The sequence below is a fragment of the Caretta caretta genome, chromosome 15 (genome assembly GCF_965140235.1).
Source record: "Caretta caretta isolate rCarCar2 chromosome 15, rCarCar1.hap1, whole genome shotgun sequence".
NCBI classification, from domain to species: domain Eukaryota; kingdom Metazoa; phylum Chordata; order Testudines; family Cheloniidae; genus Caretta; species Caretta caretta.
The window spans coordinates 21,440,578-21,467,447 of record NC_134220.1 but is presented as its reverse complement, the minus strand read 5'-3'; the positions used below and the strand labels follow the sequence as shown (position 1 = coordinate 21,467,447).

Genomic DNA, 26,870 nt, shown 5'->3' with positions numbered 1-26,870 from the left:
TCCATTGCCTTCACTGTACAGGTAGATAATCTGTCCTTTTGGCTTGCTGCTAATGGACTGCTCAAAACGGGTTTTCAGCCTGTGGAGTAAGATACGTGAATACTTCATGCCATAGCATCACCCTAGAGATGTGTCAGCTACCACTTTCAAAGGCAAGCAGTGTCTGGCACGTTAGGTGGCAAGCATCTTTCTACGGAGATGTGGAAATTATCCATGTGAAATTGCCAGTGCTCGCCATAATCAAAGATTAAAACGAAATTGTATCCAAGAGGGAAACGAAAAATCTCTGAAGGATGGTGCTTCAACATTAGAGTGCTGATGCTTTATTTAGGGATGACAATAAAAAAGCTTCTGATGCATCAGAACAAGATTAAATTACCCACGGTGTGCATATGAATCGGATCTGAGGGAAGTCTGCACCACGAAGTCCCATAGGTATGACTGTCATTGCCCATCTTCAACCAAATTTATAGTGGGGGTTAAACGACTGTATCTAAGTGGAGCTCCTCTCTCTGCCATTAAGGATTTGGGCTCCTGACTCAGCAAACCACTTGTATATACAAGCTATAGTCCCATGACATTGCATTGGAACTTTATTTTACTCAGCTATCTTTTGGGTAATCTGTAAGCTGCAACATTATTATTATTTATATTATAGTAGTGCCCAGGTGCCTTAGTCATGGACCAGGACCCCATTGTGCTAGGTGCTCTACTATTTTATTGCTAGATCTGAACACACACTTACCTGGACAACTCATTTGTTTTTGTTTTTCAATTCATGGATCACCTAACCCCCTGTTCACACCAGAGCTTGTCCTCATGTTGGAAACCAGTTTCACCAGAGGGTTTTTTTGGTCTCCTCTGAAGAACAAATGCAGCTAACATCATTAAATCTCCTCATCTTTAGCATTACATTAATGCCACAGGAATCAAGCCCTTACAAATTCTGTGTTTATTTTGGTTTCACTATTAATTTACAATGATTAGTTGAAAGGTCTTCTTTTTTCCAAGCTCCCATTCCCAGCCTTTATCTTTAAAGGGCTAAAACTATATTATGAGATGCATTCCTATCTTCCTCTTTGATCTTGTTAATGAGAATGAGCTGTTTTCTAGCCTTGTTGCAGTTTTCTGCTCCTAATACATTTTATCTGCTTTGACGATTCCTTGCAATTTATAGACTCTTGTCCTTAAACTCTGGTTCTCTTTGCTGTTCCCATTTCTTCATTGTTACCAATACTGCAATTAATACAAATTCTCTGTATATGGTATTCAAGCTCAATCACTTCCTTCTATGATCCTGCATTGTTCCATATCTTCTTACATACTAGCCATTCATATCTCACTTATGGCTCTCTAAGCAGTCAATATAAATTATTACCAATTACTAGTTCAAGTACCAGGGTGGAATCAGAAGTGTTATTTCACAAGTGCTCATAAAGACTGACCAAGAATTTCTCAGTCATATTGCCCAGGCCAATAGTTCAGTTGGTAAGGGCAGACAGATCTGGCAACACCCTTATACGACAAGCCAGAGGAGCCAGTGTCAGGTATTGACCAGCACCCTTAGGGTATGTCTACACTGCAGTGTAAACCCAGGATTTGAAGTCATGCTCAAGCCTATCCTTTTCCATCTACACATAAATCGCGCTAACCCTGGACCCCACAACCGCACAGGGATGGACGGTCTGAGCTTGAGTCAAGCCGGGACCCAGTGTTCAAGCCCTATTGCTTCGCAATATAGACACACCCGCACTGGACTCGTGCCCTGGGGAAAGTATCCCACAATTCCATGGGCTAACTTTCTTTGTCCTTTGGACAGTCAAGTTTTCCCACAGTGCACCGTGAACAAAGGGCTAGAGCAGCAACATTTTGGAAGGGTGCTAGGAAGTCGGGGATATGGATGTTTGGATTCTGGCTCACATGATACATTGTAGATGCTAGAGCCCAAGGATGGGACCCAGGGTTCAACAATTCCAAACCTAGCATTATGAATTAGTACACATGCTCAAACCCTAGGTTAACCAACCCAGGGCCTGCTAACTCGAGATCTACTAAGCCAGGGGCTTACGTTTCAGTGTAGACATATCCTTAGGGTACTGAAATCCAACTGTCAACAGGTATTACCCGGCTCTGAAGAACCTGCTCTAAACAGAAACAAACTTTACACCATTACAAAAGCCATGCTGTAGACTATGCCACAGCTCATCTCTAGTACAGTTAGGTTATAACACAGTTTGTACCTTGCTGCGTATGAAGACGATTATTACAAAATTATTACAAAATTGTTTGGACAGGACCTTTGAGTAGTTAATGCCCCCCACCCCACCCCAGCTACAACCATATCGTCTGCAGCTAAACCACCCTATACCTATGCTGATGCTATACACAAGATGCAAAGCAATGGGATAATCCAACCTCTAAGGGCTTGCTAGGCTGGACATCACAAAGCTCAGCCCTATGCAGCACTTTGACGGGGGGTGGGAGGAAATTAACTTGTCACTGCTCTCTCAGCCCTCCGGTGCTGGCAGTACCTGTTGCTGAGGCATGCAGCTGTTCGTTTGCTTTACGATCTCCCTGCTAGGCCATACACTAGGTAAGAAACAAACATGCTGGTCAAAGTTTGGCAGGTCAACCAGTCTTGGTATAGAGATGTGCTGTGAGTGGTCGATATGGGGAGAATATTAAATATCAAGCAATATTTGGAATAATCCTGAAGTGTATTTTACCATTGTCCACGGTCAACAGAAACAAGGGCTTCTAAATTTAACCCGCCCAAAGTGGCGCCTTAGGCGCTGACTCCCTGGGTGCTCCAGCCCTGGAGCACCCAAGGGTAAAATTTAGTGGGTGCAGAGCACCCACTGGCAGCTCCCCGCCCCACCCCCCGGCCCCAGCTCGCCTCTGCTCCACCTCCTCCCCTGAACGCGCCGCCCTGTGCTGCTTCTCTGCCCCCCCAGGCTTCCCACGAATCTGCTGTTCGCGCAGGAAGCCGGGGCCGGCTGAGAAGCAAGTGGCGGCTTCCCGCTCAGGCCCAGGGAGGCAGAGCGGAGGTGAGCTTGGTGGGGGGGGGGGGGCGAGAAGGGCCGCCCGCGCTGCAGCAGGTAACCCGGGGGGGCAGGGGAGGTGTGTAGGGGAACCGCTCCCTGCCCCAGCTCACCTCTGCCACCTTCGGCCTGAGCTGGAAGCCGCCGCCTGCTTCTCAGCTGATTCACAGGAAGCCGGCGGGGGGGAGGGGGGGGGAGGAGGTGCGCGGAGAAGCAGAGCCGGACAGTAGGTTCAGGGAAGGAGGCGGAGCGGAGGTGAGCTGGGGCCGGACGCGGGATGGGGAGCTGCTGGTGGGTGCTCTGCACCCACCAATTTTCCCCGTGGGTGCTCCAGCCCCGGAGCACCCAGGGAGTCAGCACCTAAAGTGCCACTTTTGATGTGATCAGTGGGGGGAGCAGCCGCTCCCCCTGCTCCCCCCTAGCTATGCTCCCCCGCCCCTAGGAGCCAGAGGGACCTGCCAGATGCTTCCTGGGAGCTGCCCCAGGTAGCACCACCGGGACTCCTCACCTCGCCCCCCGGCAGGTGCCTCTGGCTTTTAGGGGTGGGGTAGGCATCCACTACGGTGGCCCATGAGACCCTCCTGCCCGGTTCTGGGGGCAATCAGGGGACAGGGGAAGGGGGTAGATGGGGCAGGGGTCCTGGGGGGGGGCATCAAGGAACGCAGGGGGTTGGATGGGGCAGGAGTCCCGGGGGGCGGGGGTGGGCAACGACGCCCTCGTGGGGTGAGGAGGGAACCCGTTGTTAAGATTTTGGCAGGTCATCACTGTATATACATAAATGACGCCCCATATCATAGCTTATCAGCAGGGATTAAACCCAGGACTTTCAAAACCAACAGTTTTACTGTTGTTTTAAAGGGAGAAATGTCATCCGGACCAGTCATTAATTAGAGAGGGACATGACACACAGCTTCCTGAAGCATGTGACAGCTGCATGACGACAGATCTCCATACAGGTCCCAGTTAGCAATAACCCGTCACCACATGTCCTAGAAACTAGAATCTTCAGCACTCAAAGCACAGGCCCCTATCACTCAAGCAATGGGAATTGCTCCTGAGCTGGCAGACAGTAGTAAGGTGTATAGTCACCGAGACCAGACAAGATCCCTGGCTGTGATCTAAATTAGTTCCTGATGCCTTGATCTAGAGATCACCAGAGAAAGAGACAAACACTACTGAATTCAGAGGAGCTCCAGAACAAATAGAATTCTGTAAGCAATCAGACTGGGTCTCAAACAAGTACCAAGTAGCGTCTTACAAGGTGGCACATTATTGAATAAAGGTGGGAAGGAACAGAAGCCTCCTATGTAACTCATATAGAACAAAAAATACCTTAACAGTTAAATAGAAGACAACACAATTTGCTAGCAGCAGCATGAGGACAATTGTAAGAAAGATACTGTAATTGTTCCATTGCATCCAAAATGCACTGTATCAGCAATCTGTGTACCAAAGGCAGTGAAAATTAATGGTTGGAAACCTCCAACAGCAAATGCACAAAAAGCAATTTTTCTACAACAGAGATGATTCTGCTCTGCGTTAGAGTCCAGTTTTGACTGTCCCAAGAGCCAGACCCACCTCTCTTATATCCAGGATGCAGTTAACAAGCCACACTTGCCAAAATGAGTCAGCAGCCAGCAATCAGTATCTTCCTGTAGGTATTCACCATCACTTCCTAAAAAGGTGGGTTAACAAAATAACCCTGCTCCTGTGTCACATCGACAGAGGATTCCACCTCCCACCACCCCTGCTGTGGATACTGTACATTATTATTTTGTTTCCTGTATTTATTTCTCAGGAACACGAGTAGAAAATTGCAAGCTGGAAAATGTTCGTATCTGCAGGGAATTTGGGTTCTTCTGTATATATGGCTGTCAGTCTAGTGCAGGGTGGGTAATAATTTTCGCAGGGGGGCCACTCCACGAATTTTGGTAAGTTGTCACAGGCCATACATTTCTCCTATATTAATGGAGGGGGTGCGGGGTCTGGGAGGGAGTTTGGGTGCAGGAGGGAGCTCTGGGCTGGTGCAGTGTGTTGGGGTGCAGGAGAGGGCTCTGGGAGGGAGTTTGGTGCAGGAGGGGGCTCTGAGCTGGGGCAGGAGATTGGGGTGCAGGAGGAGGGTTTGACCTGCGGCAGGGGGTTGAGGTGTGGGAGAGGGTGCTTGGTGTAGGCTCTGGCCGGGAGGCGCTTACCACAGGTGGCTCTCGGCCGGTGGCGAAGCAGGGTTCAGGCAGGCTGCCTGTATGCCGTGGCCCCACACTGCTCCTGGAAGCGGCTGTGGCCGGCTGCTGCTAGCACGTCCCTGCACCCCCCCTTGGGAGGGAGGGGGCAGCAGGTCTCCGTGCACTGCCTGTGCCCACAAGCACCGCCCCCAAAGTTCCCATTGGCCGGAAACCACTGTGATGACGGTGCTGGAGGCAGGGGCAGCACGCAAAGCCGTCCCCTGCCCCCCGCCCCCCGGGGTGCGCAGAGACGTGCCAGCAGCAGCCATCCACTTCGGGGAGTGGCGTGGGGCCATGGCAGGCAGCCTGCCTGAGCGCCTCGCTGAGCCATGGGCCTTTCAGCAGCCAGAGATCACGAGGGGACAGAGAAGTGCGGACAGAAATGTTAGTCATGGTGGGCAGGACAGAAATGTTAGATGGGCCGGATCCTGCCCGCGGGCTGTATTTTGCCCGCCCCATGTCTAGTGGGTGGAAAAAGGAACTGGGGGAGTCAGAACTCCAGGGCTCTATTATTAACTCTGCAATTAACTCACTGTGTGAGCTTGGGCAAGTTACTTTGCTTCTTTATGTCAACTAAAGATAACAATCTCACTTGCTACACAGGAGCATAGGGAGCCTCAATTTATTAACATTTGTAAACTGCACTGAAATCCCAGGATGAAGGACTAGAAGTGCGAAGTACTATCACATTATGCCAGGTTTTATGGATCCAGGCTAACTGATTTAATGTTTCTTAACCATTATGAAGCCCTTCCTTGTACAAGTCAAACTATGATCATCCTGCAGAACTAGCCTCATGAAGAAACAAACAAATAACTCACTGCGTGTAGCCAGGAACATAAATCACAAAGCACAGCTATGAATGCTGTAGTCGCCAAGCCCCCTTTCACCTCACTGAGGTATTAGCTTCAAAGCTAAGCTGGAATCATTCAAATGCTAAAATGATCAAACAAGGCTGCCTAGGAAACAAATGTGCAGCTGCAATCAAAACAACTTTATAAGTGGGGAAAAAAATAATGATCAGGCATGTTCTCGCTGATTAGTTCCAGGCTGGGCTCTCCTTTGCATCACCCAGTCCTACCCAAGTAGAGCTGTCCTGCCACACTGGAGAGAGATTAAGAAAACAGCATCAGTGCTGAGCAAGCCAGGTAATAAAGATGAGACTAAAGAGAATACAAAGTGGTGGCAAAGAAAGCCTGGATCATTCCTTGCCAAATTGGAAAGCCTCCCCCATTACGTGCTTCACTTTTTATTAGTATGTCCTTATCTTCCCATCTTTATGAAAACAAATCTGAATAGCAACTGGTAATCTGCTCCATTCAGAGCAGATGCAGAAAGCTTGTCTCTCTAGATTGCTTTTAGCTGTGTGCTTGCTTCCCCTCCCATATGGTTAGCTGTCTTCATGGCGCTTTGTCACGAGCCCCTTTTCAGAATCATTAGGAGACTGAGCATTTTTAGGCTAAGGCGACTTTCTCATGGCACTTTAGGAAATGGTATGGTCAGTAGGGAGAATGGGGAGAGAGGAAAATGGCAGTTAGTTGTGTGTTTTCTTTTTCAAGAGCCTCTGGTGATAAAGTTTGGAAGCGTGACTTCAATTTTCCTTTTACAGCTGGATAGAGCAATGCTCGCAGCATGTGCTTGGTCTTAAATCTCTTCTCTAGTGTTTGTAAAGAGCCTTTTGTGCCATGGGCTTCTTCACCTACAGTAGAGGGGAAATGGGGTCTGTGTTCCAAAGCAGGTTCAGATTGGTTCCAGAAGGTTGCAAAATGACCAGATTTCCACCTAGTCACAGGCTCCCTCCCATCCTGCATAAATATTCCAAAAGGGGACACTATTCCCACGAACATCTGTCTTGCTGCTTACAGCTTTCTGCCTTTCTGAGAAAAGGAGTACTTGTGGCACCTTAGAAACTAACAAATTTATTTGAGCATTTATTGAGAGCATCCTTGGCATATTTTTAAATTGTTTCAATGAGATGAAAGCTCAAGTTCCATTTTCTTACTCTCCCACCCCCACCCCAAGTGACAAACTGGCCACAGTTTGATCAGGATTTTTTTTTAGTCTCACTTCAACACATTAAAAAAAAGTCTCCCCTCATTAGCAAGAAGTTGCTTGCATGTAAATCACCTAGGGTAGGTGAAGTCACCCTCTGTTAGGGGCATGAACTCTGTTGCTTTCCTTGCTTGACTGCAGGAAACCCATGCTGTGTGAGCTGAAGGTATCGAAGATTACATAAACTGCTTTTTGTGCATTTGCTGCAGGGAGTCTTACTAGTTAGTTTTCACTGCCTTTGGTACAGAGATTGCTGATCTGGTGTGTTCTGGATGCACTGGAACAGACATCTTGCTTAAAATTGTCCTCATGTGCTGCTAGCAAGTTCTATTGTCCGCTGTTTGACCGTTCCTTCATAGAGCTGTTCCATTCGCTTGCCTTATTGCTCATTTCAATAATAGATGTTCCCCTCTGGGTTTGCATTAAGGCGGTACATTCCCCTGGACTCCTTTCCCCATCTCCATGATTTACTTTCATTTGGCATAGAGTTTAAACAGCTTATAAGGTATTCTGGGGACAACATGAATAATAACCCCATCACACTTGGTCTCTTAAGAATAGCAGCTTGAAATAAGAACTTGTTTTTCTAAGGAATACCTCCAGGGAAACCACAATAATTGACACAATAATGGATCAGCAGAACTGCCTACTGATCTGTACAGTTTATGCTGTTGACAATTAGGGGAACCCCACTGTTTCCAAAAAAGGGAGATCCATTAACTTTTAGCTGGCAAGTTAGTCTGCATTTTAAATTGGTCAATGAGCTGCACAGAATAAATAACAGAAAAGGAGGAGGGGATAGCTCAGTGGTTTGAGCATTGGGCTGCTAAACCCAGGGTTGTCAGTTCAATCCTTGAGGGGGGTCATTTAGGGATCTGGGGCAAAAATTGGGGATTGGATCCTGCTTTGAGCAGGGGGTTGGACTAGATGACCTACCTCCTGAGGTCCCTTCCAACCCTGATATTCTATGATTCTATGACAGGGCTGTGAGGACAAGAGAGGAAGGTTTTCTACTTGTCAGGGAGCTAACCTAGGACTTCAGAGTCAATTCCCAGTCTGATAATCTTTTGTAGTTTAGGGTCAAATTCGGCTTTACTGGATTGGAGCCTAAATCCAGGCCAGGCCTGAAGGGACTAGAAGTTATTTAACAACTGTGACCTGACTGGTGAGCAGACAGGTGTCCAAATCACAAAACCACCATCACAGTTTGGAGACCTTTTGGGCAGCCTCAGTAAGAGGCAAAGTCTGGTTTGGCCTGGATAACGGACTCACCTCTAGAAGGGGTCTCTTCATATCAGTCAATATACATTGGTCAGGTGGGATAGAAGGGAAGCTCACACTGCTGCAGCCTGCCCAGTGCCTGTTCTGTTGGTAAACACAGGACTCCAGTCTCCAGGACTCCGTTTGATTGTGCATTAAATTCACACAAAAATCATAGCACTTTAAAACATTTGTCTTTGAAATGTTTAAAAGTACATATAGATTTTGTTTCAATTATTATTAATGATGGCAACGCTGTGATCTCATTTCTCCCACCTTTTTTTTCCCTGTTGCATGAGCATAGTAATTTTCAGATGATATGTAATACACAATGGGATGCTGTGATAATTCCTCTGAATTATTTATCAGATGCTTGTATTATTTATATAATAGCAGCCTTTTATCACTCCAATAATGATTGATGGGGATAGTTAAGCATTCCTTTGAGACACTTGATGGGGCCTCCGTGAATAAGATCTGTGGGGGGTCATGAGAATACCAAGCTGTTCCCCGTCCCCCCCTGTTAACTTGTATTAAAGTCCTCCTTATAAGGACAGCTAGTCAACCAATCAGAAGACTGCAGGTGCAAGTATTGGAAGAGCTCTATCATTTAATTGAAAAGGAGACATTCAGTTGAGTCATTATGCAGGAGAATGGACTGTATGAGCCTCTTGAGATCCTTTCTAGCCCAAAAGATATTATGATAAATTAAGCCTACAAAGAGTTTCTGGTGACATGAAAACCAGGATTTTTTTTATGGCATTGCTGCCTTTGGAGTACATTATACCTTTTATTTAACCCATACCAATAATTATAATTTTGATGAATATTGCAGATAATGAAAATAAATGGCATTTCATATCACTAACATCTATATTTTTCTTAAAGTCATGAAGGATATAGAAACACTGTCCCACCAGACCCTTTCCACAAACATCAGATTGCTTTGTCTTCAAGAAGGACTCCCTTGAAGTCAGTGACAATCCTGTAGAATGCAGAAAAATGCTTACTTCTGAATTTTATTCTTTTGGGGAGAGGGAAATAGTCCAGAAAGGAACAAATGCACAGATAAAATCAAATTCTAGCATGTGGCAGAGCATGAAACGAGGACCAATGCCAAAGAATTCAGGATGATACCATCACTTGCTGGCTGTTTGACTGACAGTATTTTCACATTCAGTATTAAACTGACTGATTTAATATAGATGTGTTATACTTGTTTAAAATAAATAAGATAGTCCAAAGTCCAGATGAACAGCACAAAAACTGCCTCGTATATAGGTTCAGACAGGTACTGCCTTTTATACTGTATATTTATCTTTAGGATTTTTCACTCCCCTTTCTTTCCTGCTCCCTTTTGAAGAGTATTCGGTTTTCATTCTGCCTTTTCTCTCAAACATACATTTTTCCATTATATTTTGTTCTCCTGCACCCCTCTCGGCTTCTCCACTGCCTCCAATCTCCCCTAAGCAGACAGCAAATCCAACAACATATAGATCACGCTTTTTAGCCCGACATATGAAAGGGTTCAAAATTAGGCAAAAATAAGCTTGCCTATGGCCAGAAGGAACAGAGCTGCAGGACGTGGCTTGGTCTATTTCTCCAGGAGACCTTTTACCAAATATCTGTCCCCTTTTCATAATGAAATGTATGTAACGTGAATATGCTTCCACCCAAATGCTGTGGGGGCACTTAACCTCTCAGGAACCATGGCTACTCTGGGTGGGGGAAGTGAAATTTGTCAGACGCTTAAATCCTCTAAAGAAACCACTGCCAATGCCTCCTGCCCCAATGCAGCTTGTAATACTGAACTCCGTCCTTATCTTTGGAGGTAAGTAGTTTGAAAAATTAGTCTGGTTTTGGTTCGATGATACTGAAAATCTTACTGCCTTTAAAAAATAAAATAAAAGCAGCGTGCCCAACTCATTCAGTAATGACCAAATATTGTTATCATCTAACATCTGCACACTGGAGTTATAATGAAAGGAGTCACAGGAATTGCCATACTGGATCAAACCCAAGGTCCAGCTAGTCCAGTATCCGATCTCTGACAATGGCCATTACCATTACCTCATAGTAAGCAGATGTGGAATAATCTGCGCCCCATATACAGACAAGGATGAGCTCTAATAGTTAAAGACTAGCTTACATCTTGAAATACAAGGTTTATTACCCCTTCCAAATCAGTCAGTTCTTTCAGTTTTATTTCCTGTGGACATATCACAGTACCTGGCACAGTTATGTTCGGGCCAAATTCACTGCAAGTGTAAAATCAATTAAAGCTGATGTGAGCCCCCCACATTGAAAGCATCTTCTTTATGCCAGTGGTGAATCTGACTCAAGCTCTGTTTAATTGAGGGGTATTAAAGAGAGCACACTGATAAATTTTCTGTACTACACTTTCAACCTGTGTGATATGTTTTTTGGGGGGAGAAAAAAAACCCACACATGTTCTACCTTTAAAGGTTTGAAGGTCAGACAGTTGGACTTGGGAGGGTGGATGGGGGGGGGGGGGAAAGGGAATCAGAGGGCTCAAGTGTTTGCTAATTTGTTTTCTTTCCATGGCTCAAGATTCAGGTTATTTATAAACAGCTGGAAAGAATGAGAATAGGGGTTCAAGAGAAAACTGGGTTGTGTCTATGGGTGGATTGTTTTTATTTTGTTAAGACAAAAAATATTCTGAAAACACTGATGGAAACTTCTACCAACCACAAGGACAAGAGGCAACTCAAAGCAGAGAGTCAAAAGCTTGTATTTAATTAATGAATGTACCAGTTGTTATATGGAGAAGTATTATCCCTGTTTTACAGATGTGCACAGATGTGCAGCAATTTGCAGAGGCTCTCACAGAAAGTCTGTGGAAGAGTTGGGAAGTAAACCAAGATTTCCTGAGTCCTAGATCAGTCTCTTCATCTCAAGACCAGTTTTTCTTTCTTTCCATAGAAGGATTTTTCAGGAGAAATTCTTCCCTATCCCATAACCCTTAAAACTACTGACCCAAGGCATCAAACAAAACTGAGTATAGTCTTGCGGTCTACAGAGAGAAAGTTCAGCAGAAAAGCATTGCTGCCAACTCTTGCGATTTTATCACAAGTCTCACAATACATTGTGTTGTTGTTAAAAGCCCAACTTCTTGAGTCATGTGATTAGTTGAGAATGTCACTTTTGTGGGGTAAACTTCTAGCCCTAATAGTGACAGATAAAAGCTTGAAACCCTGAACTCTAAAGGATCAAAAACCAGAAGGCAAATAAGATTCCAAATATTTATTACTTTTTTTAAATCTCAGGATTTGCGGGGGCCTGGCTTGTGATTTTTGAATACCTGGAGTAGGTGACAGTGAAAGCAGGACATCAAGGGAACATAAATAAGCATAAGACAGTGATCTGGAGGGGTACAGAGAAGAGCCCTACATGACCAGCTGATATATATATGACCACTGCCTATCAATATTTACTTATTGTTATATTGTGCTTCCCCATCTGTTGTATACACCTGTTGTCTCATACATTGAGTAACGAGTTCTAGGGCAAACAGTCTCTTTTACATTTGTACAGTCCCTCCTACAATGGGGTTGGGCCCTCCAGGGCTCTTAAGCACAACAGAGTAAGCTCACCTGGCTGTATTCAATATCTAGTTAGAAACTTTGCTTGGAAAGAGATCAAAAAAGTAAATGTTTCAATGCGGCATTATTTTTAGAAGCACATACTTGCTTATTGCATCAAAGTGTGCAGTTGTGTTTATGGAACATATGGGGATTTATTTACCATATACAAATGCAATGTTTGCTCTTCAACGTGTACTGCTCAGAGCAGGTTTCCAGGGTAAACACACCTGAGCCCTGTATCCTTGTAGCGTACACCATTGGTGGCCGCTGTGCAGCCACACCATTGCTGCAAAATGGGGTCTAAAATTGTTAGGGCACATCTACACTGCAGCTGCGAAGTGTACTTCCCAGCTCAGGCAGACAAGCATGTGCTAGCTCTGCTCCAATTAGCACACTAAAAATACCGGTGTGGCCATGCTGGCATGGGCGGCAGCTTGGGCTAGACACCTAGGTATGTATCGAGGATCTTGGACGGGGTTGTACTTGGTCGGCAGCTCAGGCTAGCAGTCCATGCCGCTGGGGCCGCACTGCTATTTTGAGTACGGTAGTTGAAACAGAGCTAGCTTGTGTCCATCCACCCAAACTGGGAATTAGACCTCCCATCTGCAGTGTAAACATAGCTTTAATGTATATAAGATTCATGCTATCCGTGTACAACAAATGGTTTCTAGTATAACAAAGTATTTTTACCAAGTCGGCCTATGAGAAACACACATGGCATGTGCTCCTATAACTGACCACTCATTACGTTATAGAGCACAAAGTGGTTCTTTCTTAGCACTTATAGATATGTTTACACTGAAATTAAAAACCCACAGCTGGCCTGTGTCTGCTGACTTGGCCTGGCAGGACTCAGGCAAAGGGGCTGTTTAATGGCAGTGTAGACTTGCACTGGGGCTCACGGTCTGGGATCTTTCCTCCTTGCAGGGTCCCAGAGCTCGGGCTCCAACCTGAGCCCAAATGTTTACATTGCAATTAAACAGCCCCTTTTCCTGAGTCAGATGAGCCTGAGTCCACACCAGCCAGCCCAGGACGTCTAATTGCAATGTAGACATACACTGTGGCACTCAATCGGGCACTCAAATGACTAAAATAAATTAGCCCATTTAAAGGCTCATTCCTGGTTTTTAAAGGGAAATAAAAACTTTTTAAAATATGGCTGCTTTATCATAAGTTAGATAAAAGCTTAGCCCAACAATCAAAATTTCCACTCATATAAACCAGATTAAAAAACAAATTTTACTAAGATATATTTTACCAATTTGATGTATAACTCCTTTCAAACTGAGGTTTTACTCTCTTGTTAAAATGCGCTGTAGAAATGAAAGTTTAATACCCTTCACACAAATGGCATCAAAACTGATCACTGAAGGCAGTCTTTAGCCAAAGCATGCCTCAATTGAATTTTGTTTCTTCAGTTACTCATAAAGAGCCAGTGTTAGACAGCTTTCCCACTGACCTCAGAGTCAGTCTTTAGCGCCCTGCAAAATGGTGAGATGTGCTTTTGTTACTGGCTCAGGAATGTGGAAACATCCCCACTAATTTAAATTATATTTGATAGGCTGGGATTTTCAAAGGAGCCTACGGAAATTAGAATTTTAATGGGATGTGAATATTTATGTGCCAGGAGCATAGAACATATGCAGGGTGACAGTGGGTATATACATACAGGTCATTGCCAAGTCAGGGACATACACACAGGAATATGTGAGTCAACACCCAACACCCAGATCACTCCCATCAGCAACTCAACTCCTATCGCATACAGCCTGTACAGTGGCCTCTCTGGGGTTTCCCAAGGAAGCCAGAGGCAGGGCTGAAAACTTTTGCCCCTCATTTCCCATGAGTGTTTTCTCTAAAGAGAAATCGGAGCCAAAAAGTTGGAAACCAGGTTTTGAAACAGCCATAGCTCAGGGGGTCTGAATTAGGGATATTAGTTCTGGTCCATCTCTGTTTATTGGTCTGCCAGATGCCTGCCTGAAGTTCTCTGGCAGAATGTGACCCATACAGACAGGGGCTGGGCACTCTGTCCATTCCTTTCTTCTTCATGTTATTTAACATTTCAAGAAATCATTCAAAAGGACATTCTAGGGGGTGGTCTTCCCCCACAAAAGAGACTTGCCCTGAAAATTCAGAATAAGCATAATTTTGATCCGTTTGTGTTTTGCAGTAAGATCATTCCCTAACTGGTTCTTTTAGCCCTTAACTCCACATACAGCTTTTCTCTTTCCCCCTCCCCTAGCCTCTTTTCTGATTAAACTCTTTAAAGAAAATTTCCAATTCTAGCATGTCAGGCAGAAATTATTTATTTACAAACCTTATATCAATGGGCTATATAAGTAACAGTCATAGTTGCTTAAAAATGACATAGATAGCGTGGCCCTCTTTTGGATTTCACATACCTTTGGCTGCATTTACTGAAATTCAGTGCATGCTTTCTCAAAAAATCAAATCAAGGTTAAAAATTACACAACATGAAGTAGATTTCTAATTATCAACATACTCTATCAGAGGTAAAGCTAGCAAAGCACTCATTTTCTTCCAATGCCTGTCGACACACGCATACAACCTTCCATACAATAAGGCTTTTCTGTAGAGTGGCTTTACTCTAACTCATACCCTGCCACAGGACAGTATAATCTCTTAGGCCTGGTCTACACTAGGGGGGAATCGATCTAAGATACGCAACTTCAGCTACGAGAATAGCGTAGCTGAAGTCGATGTATCTTAGATAGACTTAGAATCACTTACTTCACGTCCTCGCAGCGCGGGATTGACAGCCATCGCTCCCCTGTCAACTCCGCTTCCACCTCTTGCCCTGGTGGAGTTCCGGAGTCGAAGGCAGAGCGATCGGGGATCGATTTATCTCGTCTACACTAGACGCGATAGATCGATCACTACCCGCCGATCCGTCAGGTAGTGTAGACGTGGCCTAAGAAACACACCTCTCTTTTTAAAAAGGATCACTGGGGAAGGCTGATAACCTTAAAAATAGCCCTACCACCATTCTTAGGTACATAACCTCAGTGGGTTGTAAAGTGTCATAGCTCCACTGTTGTCAACAAAGCTGTAACAATTTGCATCAGCTGAGGATTTGCCCTTTACTTCTTTGTATAATGCCAACTTTGTATTAGGCATTCTATAGGCTGGGGTCCTACACTGAAGTTCTAATCTTCCATGTTTGCTCTTCCCCCTTAAATAACCCTTGATGGAATCCTTAAGGAGAGACCTATCCAAAGACTGACCTTTGCCATCCTGCCTCCAGAACTGTGCCCATTGTGAATGGTTAGCCAGGTAGCAAGCTTGAATTACAGCGGGCTATACAACCACCATGCTACTCTTACTATTACTTTGTCTCCCTACACCCAATCTGTTTGTTTCAGCCACCTGTGTGGTGTCTTGACCTAAACCCAGTCTGCAAGTTCTCCAGGGCAACTTTTACACTATGTTCATATCATCATTTTAGCCCAGCGGAGCCTAGATCTCTGATGGGGTCCTCTAAGCACCACCATAATACAAATTAACAATTATTTAGCACGAGAGCTTCATTGACAGGATCTCTTTAATGCACAAAATCATTACCCCCCCCCCCAAATAGCTGTATAGATGTCTCATTCACATAACAATTTATGCCACAATTTTTCCATTTTTCATTTATTCAATGAGATTAAGTTAACCCTGGAGAACTTACATTCTCGAGAATGCAGTCCAAAATCAGTGCTTAAAAAGGATATAGAATATTCAAACACAGATCTCGAAGTATCTCAAAGAGATACTCTTCATCCACAGATCTCAAAGAACTTTACATAGGTAGCTAAGCATTATTTACATTACAGCACACACATACAATAAGCCAGATTCATCCCTGGACAAACCTCAGTGAAGTCAATGAAATTAAATCACAGGGAAATTTGGCCCAATATATCTACAATTATACACATTATCTGGATTATCTAGAACAGACACCTACCATTAGAACACAGACAACTATCCCCTTCCCACCGTATAAATGGACAGAGAGAAAGAGAGAAGGTTTATAACTGCAGTGATATATAGTAGTAATGATAAATTTAAAATAAACTAGTAGTCCAGGGCTTGGAAATTATATTGAAGGCATAAAGGCAAGAAGTGACCCCCCCCCCAAAAAAGTGTAACAAAACAAAAAATCCTAATTGTTTTTCAAACACTCATATTTTAATTCTTTCCCCTGCTTCCATCGTGTGTATGTTGTCTAATACACACAATAATTAACTCTTATATGGATTAATAAAGTCATAGATTTTAAGGACAGAGGAACCATTTACATAATTTAGTCTGGCCTCTTCTACAACACAGACCATAGAATTTCCTCCAATTATTCCTATACTGAAGCTTTTGTCCCGAGGTTTCAAAGTGCTTCGTAAAGAAAAGTAAGTATCATTAAGCCCATTTGCAGATGAGGAGATTGACACAGAGGTATGATCTGATTTGCCCAAGGTCATAAAGAGCAAGTCTGCAGCAGAGCCAAGACTAGGAGCCAGGTCTCCTTAGTCCCAGTCAAATGCCCCATCTGTGCAAGTTTGGAAATCATTTGGGGCATGGACATGACTTGTGTATCTATAAAATGCCTGGTACATTTTTGAGTAGTGTGTAAATAACATTAATAGTACCAAAAACAATTATTGTATGCATATAAAGCCAAAGGACAAAATGCTGATTTAGGGAAGGAAGGAGGAACCATTATTTGCGTGGGTCTGACAACATACGTCATTTAAAATAAAAATTCTTCTTCTGTGAAATAGCATCCTAATGAATTATCATGCATTAACATTTTATAATCTCTACCAAGTTTTTAAACTTCTCCTTTGATTCATGTTTCATTTTGCATAATGCATAAACAGCCCAATTAGGATGTGTTTTCAGGGGTTATTTTAGACCAACGAGGTTAATTTAAATCAATGGTGAACATGCTATTAGGAATTTAACAAATACCTGGGAAGGAGGAGCAGGAGGAGGGTATTCCAATGTGCTACTTTATCTGGATTGTTACCTGGCATATCAGGGCATCTAACGACAGATACCTGTTACTAAGGTAGATGTAACCCCCTCCCCACACGCACACAACGTGCACACACCCTGCAGAAAAGAGAGACGCTGCAGACTGTAAAGCATTTCAGGGAAATAAGACAATTGGCCAGACAACTGAGGGCACAAGTCATTTGCCGCAACAAACTGTGCACAAGGTTCCTACAGTCATTCTACATAAAAACTGATCAGACTGTTAAGCTTCAAATGGAGCCTTATGTCATGCCCAGGATGACACAAGCACATTTTTCCAGACGACTTATGGGTTATGTAACAGAGATCTGCAGAGCATTAGCAGTCACATGACATGGCCCACTAAGATTTAAAACTGCCACCTACAAAACGTAATTAGCAGACAGTAAACAAGGGACAGGAAGAGAAAAATACTCAGACTCAAGAGAGAACATGCTTCTTAACATTATGAACAATACACATGATTCCTTTTATGGGAAGAGGAAGGGTGGCGGGGTTGTTTTGTTTTTTACATTTAGATAAAACTACGACTGCCACAGAAATAGAGAAATGCAGTGAGCAAGGGATAGGCTTAAATACCTACTGCTTGTTACAGCGATAACTATGGGCCTCATCCAGCTGGGTGCCCAGTGCCCTAAGCTCCATTTGCCTTCAATGGGGATCAAGGGCACTTGCCCATCCAATGAGGCCCTCAGAATTAGGTCTTATGGATCACAGTCTCAGCTGGTATAAAGCAGCCTAGTTCTACTGAAGTTATTGTTTCTTTACACCAGCTGAGGATCTGTCCCTTATTTATTTTTTAAAGAGCATTACAACAACCCAGAAGAGAAATAATTATTCCTGGAACATGGCAACAAAAAAAGTACCATGATTTTCGAAGAGGGCATAGCCAAGACAGGTTCCCACAGAATGGAGATAAGCCATATTCAAACTATGAGTGGGGATTGAGGGGCTGAGGCAAAATATTCCACTCCGGTGGAATTTCCTCCTCCTCTCTGGATTCTGTTAAACCATCCCTCAGCAGGACTAATTTTATCCCAGGCTCAAAGGGACCCTTTCTGCCTCTGGTACATTCTAGATTTTTAAGAATATACCTGAAGCTGCCTGTGATGCTGTGTATAAGAAATATGACCATTAGTATCATTATTGCTACCATTGCTAACCAATTGCAACAAATCTCATACAAAATATGTCATGTAAGGTGTCAATGGAAAAGTTATGATTTGCTAAGTATGATTATTCTGTTTATATGCATGTATCATCTGTGTATCTGAAGTTATGAATATTAGATATATACTTGTATCTTAAACATACTTAATATCTTGTGTTGTTGTAACCCACACACCTCCTGGGTGTGGTGTTCTGTCCCATCTAATGGCACCAAGACCACTTAGAGAGAGTTAAATGAGCCTGTTCTACAGCCTTACCTAACAGTCAGTTGGCTTTTAGCTCATGTGGTAGAAGCTCATGCACTAAGCTCCAGAAGTCCCCAGTTCCATCCTGCCTGCCGACAACCAGGGTCTGTCGGTGTTACAAGTGGGGGCTTGTCCGGGATTTCAACTGAGAAGTCTCTGAAGCTCAGGATGCACTTCTTCAGCAAGGGGAAGTATGTAACCCACACACCTTCTTGGTGTGGTGTTCTGTCCCATCTAGTGGCACCAAGACCACTTACAGAGAGAGAAAAAATGAGTCTGCTAACAGGCAGTTGGCTTTTAGCTCATGAGGTAGAGGCTCATGCACTAAGCACCAGAGGTCCCAGATTTGATCCTGCCCACCGCCGACTGGGGTCTGTCAGCGTTACATTGTATTCATGGGTAGAACCCCCCACACCCATTAGAATTTTCATTAGGGCTAGACAGCTGTGTGTTGATGGCCTATCAAGGACACTCCACTCGCACAACTGGCAATTGAAGAAACTCATCCTGCCAGAGAGCCCTTCCTGAGGATGCCTCAGACAGCAAGGAGCCAATAGCCACCTACTGTGAGTCAGCAAAACGTACAGGGATATGTAATATGTTCATGCAATCCTGGACTCCATCTTGGACCAGTAATTTTCCACATACAGGGGCTGTGGGCTTTGTCTGGGATAGTAAAGTTTCCATGCACATGGCAAAGGATATAAAAAAGACACCTGAGACATCTCCATGTTGCCTCTTTCCTGCTCTAATTCTCTGGACTGTGGATTTACATCTAAAAGTAGCATCTTGAACTATGGACTGAGGACCTTCCAATCTTTTGGAAGTTTCCAGAGAGACTTTACAAGCCAACAGTCTATTCCATGACTGCTACAAACCTGATATAAGGACTTTGCAATCATTTGTGTGTGTATGATCTATTAACCACGTATAACTCTCTTTTGTTTTAGTAACTAACTAAAGATTTAATAAGAACGGGCAGACAGCGTGATATTTGGGTAAGATCTGAGATTCAAAAATGACATGGGGATATATGTGTCTGATCCTTTGGGATTAGAAAGAACTTCTTATATGATAAAACGGGTTTTCAGTAACCTCTCACTATATTAGATTGGGTTGTCTGGATGGGAGCCAATGTCTGGAAAGCCCAAAGGCTTGTGTCTGGCTTCTGGTTAACCGGTGTGGTATTATAGTAGCTCTTTTGTTACTGGCCTGGTGAATCTAATTATAGAATAAACCACCAGTTTTGGGGATTGTCTGCCCTATTTCTTGCAGTCTGCCCTGAGCGTGGCCTTCGCCGTGTGGCCCATCCCAGGCACCTGGTACACAGTATGTTGAGCTTTTGTAGACAGTTCTGCAAATCAATCAGGGCCTGATTCTGGGAGGGATTTCTGTGCCCATCATCCCATTGCGCTCAACATCTTAGTGAATCAGGCCCTCGTTTGAACACTAGGGAGGAGATTACAAAAAATCTGCAGTCAGCTCTTGATTATGAAAGCCAAAAGGAAGATAGTGTCTAATTTTGATTAGATGAAATAGAGGAAAGGAGATTGTGTCCTACTATTATGCTCAAAGTGCCTTCCTTTGGTATGTTCAGAGACAGGTGTACATGGCTGCTGAATAATAATAATAAGCATCAACCATTTTCCATAGTAATGTCACATTTATCATCTTAAAAAGCACTCAGTGTTATTATACTGCTTCTACAACATAATGTAGATGAGGTGAAACTTTATTAAAGTTAAAGAACTGCTTCCTATTCCCTTCTCCCTACATGCTGGGTTTGGTCATGTGAATATTTTCTACCAAAACCCCATTGCCACAATAATCAGAGGAACGTATACTTCATTACACATTGAATACACCTGTGTTCACAATGGAGAAAAAAGACATTTAACAAATCACATCTGGTATTCCAAAAGCTCATGTGAATTCAAGTGTTTCTGGCACTTAGAGAAATATTTGTCTAAGAATTAATAAACTGAAGCCAAATACTAAATGGTACTGGGCATTGCAAAATCTTCAGTTTATAAGTAGCACCTAGAAGTCTCAATCAGAAATTGAGCTCCTTGTACAAGGCATGATATATTACATAGACACATAAGAAGAGAGTCCCTTTCTGAAGAACTTAGACAGACAAGACATAGGAGAATGGACATATTATTTTCCTTATTTTACAGATGGGGAACTAGTCACCGAGAGATTACATGATTTGCCCAGGGCCACACAGTTTGTCTGTGGAGAGGTGGGAATTGAACCCAGATTTCCAGAGTCCCAGTCCAATTCAACAGTCACCTACCCTTCCCCCTAGAGTCAGAGTTGCAGATGCTTACCACATTTCAGGAGTTAGCCTGTCCTGAATTAAGAAAATTGCTCATTCTCTTTTCCTTAAAAAAATGACAACCTTACTGGAGACCACTTCATAGAATGCACCCCAAACGGATAACTTCAGCACAGTGTTTAATAAAGGATTTTTTTTATAGTTATGGAAAGAGAAATAGAACCTGGGGGTTATTAACACTGACCATGTTCAAACTTCAGTGACTGTCAGCTGCCCCATGGGATATTTAACTGTTCTGCCAGGGCAATTACAGCATCTCCTGAGTCTTCCTCTATGGGAATGAGCCCAACAGCACAAGCCCTAGCTTTTCACTGGTGAATAAATAGGGTAGTACTTGCAAGGGGGCGCCATTTTTTTCAGCACTGTGGCTGCATCTCAATTTTCTACTTCGTGCTCTGGGCATATTAATTTTTAAAAAATATGTATTTATAATAGAAATATAAGCAAAGGAATTTTGTTTATGCCAGTGATGATCTCCGTGATACTGGCGTTTGGTACACTTGCATAACCAGTCAGAGAGAAACAGTGAGCATCTTAAGAAATAGCAGCATCAGCTGTGCTATGCTCTCTTCACAGTTTCTTAAAGCCACCTCAAACACATTTTAGCCACTGCAATACAGCCCAAGGGAAGCTGTACACAGTGCTAGAGGAGTTTGCCATCAAAATGCCATTCCTATCAGACAGCTCATTGGATGTAATAAGCTACAGCTAATAAAAAGGCAAAGGGGAAATAAAATACTGAAGCATTTGTGCAAAACTTGGCTCTGGGCTAAAGCTTCCTCTAAATACTAAAATGTAAACGAGACAGGAAAAAAAATTCATTCAGCAGCCATGTCAATAAATCGGACAATAGCATCCTCAATCTCAGAACTCTTGGGTGGCTCCAGTATGAATTCACTGCATAGCTCTACTTCCATTATAGTGCTGTACTGAAAAACTGACTTGGCTATCAAAGTACATTGCATTAATTTAATTATGGAATGGGTAGGATGGCTCCACTTGCTTTGGGGTAAAGTTAAGTGTGTGTTTTTAATTATTTAATTTCCTAATGGCAACCAGGTGATATGGTGATAAGCACTCACTAAATCCTTGTGATAGAAGCATAATTGTGTAGTGATATAATATAACTCGTGCTTTGTAAAATACAGAAAGAATTACCATACCAAATCAAACCAATGTTCATTCCAGAGTGGGATCCTGTCTTTGGCAAATCCAATCCAGAAGTGCTATCACCTCCCATTGTGGGAAATTGTGAGAATGTAAGTCAATTATTACAAAGATGTACTATAAATATAAACATAAAATAATGTGTATGTTTTTGTAAATAAGTAGTGAGTACATAGATCAGTGCATGTATTTGTGTAGGTATGCATATAAAATATAGAGATCTGTGTGTTTGTGCATTATACACATGCATATATTATACAATAAAATATTGAGTATCTAAAATATTGTGTGCATATTCATGTAATACACAAACACAGAGAAGTATATATCTTATATACATATCCAAACATCTATGCATGCACATATGTTTATGTATTATCACCTATCAAGTGAGGTCAACCATATATAGCAACACTTAAGGTTTGTGCACCTATGCTGTAATTCTCTCTGCTTATTAGTTAATCAAGGTATCAAGTATCAGCTACTCTTTTCACATTAGGGTTAAAGTTCTGAGTCCTCTACTGACCCACATTGTTACGGCTCATCTTCTCAGGTTTTTAAAAGACCAGGTGACATCCTAACGGTAAAATTTGCCAGTATTAGTCTTTAAAAAACAGGCACCAAATTTATAAACAGATGGTCCATGTACATACTTGTATCCTATTCAGTGGCATGCCAAGTTAACCTGCACTTCTGTGCATGTAGCCTTTACCACAGTCACGCTGCATAAACACAACACAATATGCTAGGTACTAAGCAAAGCAACCTAACACCAATTCAGTTGTCTAGCAAGCAGCAAGTGACGGTGCCCTCAGTCTGCAGAGAGTATAGCCACTTCACTAGTTCCACCTGATGTAGGGTTTTTTTGTTTGTTTTAATATCATGCCACGTCAAATGCATTGTTCAGTGTAGCTGGATCTCTTTGTTGACAAGAGCAGACAGCAATAATTTATACACAAACTCCAAGACACTCGAAAAATGCAAAATTTTTGAATAATATGTCTTTAAGTAGATAAACCCCAGTGGACACAAGCAAGAGTCATTTCAAATTGCTTTCCTCTCTCAAACTGTGTGTACCAGAAAGACCCTCTCTAATTATAATGAAACACCTTCCAGTCATACAAACTGAACCACAAAGTGACTACAGTGACTCTCACAGCATACAGTTCACTTCCACATTTATTTTTTCTCATTAATTTTAAGCAGTTCCCTTTCATTTCCATTCTATGGCTCTATGCCTCAATATTTCATGCTGTTTTCTTAAGGTGACTCTTACCTTGCTCTGAATTACTCATTTATATTTTGACAGTGGCAGCCTTCATTTTCCCTCCTTCTCTGTATCCACTTGGTGCAGTTATTAAAACATTAACATAAATGGTTGCATTTTTATGCAGTGCTTCAAAATATTGTAGGGTACTTTAGGGACCTGTCCCTATTCTTGCCAGATGCAATACCAATCCACACTGATACACTATTCTGTGGAGCCATTTATATATAAATTTCTCTACATGGTCTTCTGCATTGGACCGAGGTTGGACAGTGCTTATCATCAATGGGCAACGAAAGGCAGTTGCTTTAAAACTTTGAGTGCATTTAAATCTACAACAATTAAAATACTATTAAGACCATGCACAGTTGTAACACTGATGAACAAATCACTTTTGGAAAGGAATATGCTTTTTGCCCTACACTAGACATTATAGTAAATAACCACAACTTTAAATAGAGGTCAATAATAGAAAAACTGCATTATCCCTTGTGTATTATAATTCCCAAATAATACTCATGAATGGATATCTGCTACATGCTAGCTGATTTACCAATATCTATACATGCAAGATATAGTAAAATTTCATTTGTATTATATACACAGTACCTACCACACAGACACTAATATTATATGTAACACACACATGTATGTCTAGTACATACATCTTATACACCAATACACACAAAATCTCTCCTTCCCTCCCTTTGGAAATGGGGGCCTTTTCACAAATCAACTAGTCCAATTTGGAACACAAGGTTTGCAAATTACATTTAAAATAAAGAAGCTTTTCCCACCCATTGGTGTCATTCCCACACTGATGCCTGGGAAATACCGCAGATAATTTCATTAACCATCTCTCCGAGGGAAGAGCAGTCACACCGACGACTTTGCTATGACACCCCAGCGTTCATCGGCGAAGCACGGGGCCACGGTGCGTCTGCACACAGCGCTGGAAGGGGGGATAACGGTATAAGCCAGTACGGTTACTAACTTTGCCCACAGCAGCTTACGCAGGGAAGAAACAGGGCACCATTAAACCCGTGTCAGCCCGTATCTTATTTTCATAGGAAACTGACTAGTAAAAATGACACAAGATAAAACATCAACGGGAGGGAGGATGGAATCATCTCGCAAAGGCTTAATCCCTCTACCTCCGGCTCATGCACAAATGAGACCACCTTTTATCATTGTGAACAGCACCGGGGGAGGGGTGGGGATAATAAAACCAGTGAAGGGCACCCTCAAATTACAGCCTAATCATAAAGTTTGCCTGGCTGTGCTCAGAGTTCCCGCCGCAGTCCTGGCAGCATTGGGGGAGAATTCCCCCATCCATCCATCCATCCATCCACCCCCTTTTGTGTGTGTGTGTGGGGGGGGGGGGGGGGTTGGCCCATAAAGCAGCTAGAGAGGGCGAGCTATGTTTAGCGGGGTCGAGCTGAGCCTACCTCGGAATGAAGCGCCCCCGACGTCCCGCAGCAGAGAACTGCCGTGTGCCGGCCCCGGGTGCGGGAGAGGCGGCAACGCCGGTGGAGCCGCGCCGCCGGGCTTCCCAGCTACCAATGGTTCCCCCGCTGTCTGCAGGGCGGCAGCGGGCGGGCGCCAGCCAGCATCACGGGCCGTGCAGCCGCTGCCGGAGCCTATGAAACCGCAGGGCCGGGCGCTGCACGCACACGCAAAGATGGCTTTCCCCCGGTTTGCCCCTTTCCCCTTCGCACCGGATTAAGCTCCGGCGCTGGCGGAGGGAGCATGGAGAGGGCCGGATCCCAGCCTGGCTCGATCACCAGGCGCGGGGGTTATTGTACCTCCAAGTAATGCCATCACATCACTCCCAGGGTCTCCTGCCTAGCTCAGCGGTGTGGCCTACGGGGGCGAGCCAATGGACGGTCACTGCGAGCTTGGAACCTCCCCCCTGCCCTGCGGCACTCCGAGGCAGAAGGGTATTAAATCAGATTACCTGGGCCACCCCCAACCTTTCCGTCCTTTTCCTGTAAAGAAAGCGGCAGCCTACCCCCCTGCAAAACTTCAGCCGCCAACTGTGCAGCCTAGCAACTGGAGGGGAGATACTGGAAGGGCCCCGGGGCGAGGGAAAGGAAGGATGACAAAAATAAATAAATAAAAAGTCTTCCTTAAGGGAAGCAAAACCTTTCAGCCCTTATGTAAAGGCACCAGTATACTCCTGAGGATCTCCTATAATGCACCTTAATTTTAGCTATAGGATATGTCAGTTCAAGTTAATTGCCTATATAGCTCATGCAGGAATGTGGAGTGGAGCTTTCTGTATTTCCATGCAAGGCTTCGCAGTGCAAGGAAATACTCTATTCCCAGGGAGTTTACAATCATTGTATTGAATCCTTCCAAAGCAGCTATAGAAATATACTTCTCCATTTAATAATATTTCTCCATTATTCGTAAAATTAAATGTGCCTGTGGTTGGAAGAGGCAGTGAATGTTTACAGCCCCTTTTCAGACATGGTTCCTTCCACCCCGCAGCCCCTGTTTTACAAATGAGCAAACTGAGGCAGAATTTTCAGAAGGGCTCAGCGTTTTCCGAAGGGCTCAGCTCCTATTTAGGAACCTGAATAAATGGCCAGATTTTCAAGAGAACTTATTTTGCTGTGTTCATGCTGGGTGTTCAGCTCTGTTGCAAATAGGATCTATCACACTGGATTGGACCAGGGGTCCATCTAGTCCAGTATTCTGTCTCCAACAGTGTCCAGTACCAGATGCTGTAGAGGAAGGTGTAAGACACCCCCCACCCACTCCCAGCAAGCATCTGTGAGATAATCTGCTCCTCACATTAGGTCTGATCCAGATCTCTAAAAGCTAGAGATTGGTTTAAACCCAGAAGCATAAGGTTTACTATCCCTACCAACATTTGTTAGTATTAACTATTATAACTTTGGATATTTTTTCTATGCACTAAGCATCCAATCTTTTTTAATCTTGCTAAATTCTTAGCCTCACCAGCTTCCTGTGGCAATGATTCCACAATAACTGGATTTCCTTTATCAATTTTGAATAGAAATTCTGGTCCAAAGTGTTACAGTAGGAGCTTCTGGTTGCTGAGCACTTTTGAAAATCCCCCATTGTGGATACTGAGCACCTGAAAGTCTCACCCAGAGAGATTAAGGCCAAAATTTTCAAGAGTGCCTTATTTTGTGGGTACCCATCTTGACACATCTTAAAGAGGTCTGTTTTTCAGAGAGCGCCAAGTATCTGCCCTCTGAAAATCACGCCAACCTAAGGTATGTAAAGTTAGTCCCCCAAAATCCCTGGTTGCTTTTGAAAATCTTGGCCTAACTGCCTAGCCCAAAGTCACCCAGCAGGAGAAGAGTGGGATCAAGAAAAAGGCCTTGTATGTTCCTATCCATGACCACATACCCATTCCCTACAGGCAAGTGGATTAGACTGCGGTTCTGAGTACATTACAAGCACAGCCGCGCTTTTGTAACCAATGCCC

The 26,870-nt window shown here is 43.6% G+C and overlaps 1 protein-coding gene across 17 annotated transcripts in view; it reads right to left on the bottom strand.

The window, feature by feature from the left end:
* The window catches only part of RIMBP2 (RIMS binding protein 2), a 289,653-nt gene that overhangs the window by 259,344 nt on the left and 3,439 nt on the right, over positions 1-26,870 (bottom strand). For 2 of the 17 annotated variants that reach the window (XM_048821718.2, XM_048821720.2), the window contains exon 1: positions 24,856-25,206. The exons of 14 other annotated variants lie outside the window; for them this stretch is intronic. The gene's annotated coding sequence lies outside the window, so the exon portion shown is untranslated. Of the gene's footprint in view, positions 1-24,855; positions 25,207-25,364; positions 25,413-26,870 lie in introns of those variants that run through there. One more of the 17 variants, XM_048821722.2, reaches the window with a different exon arrangement.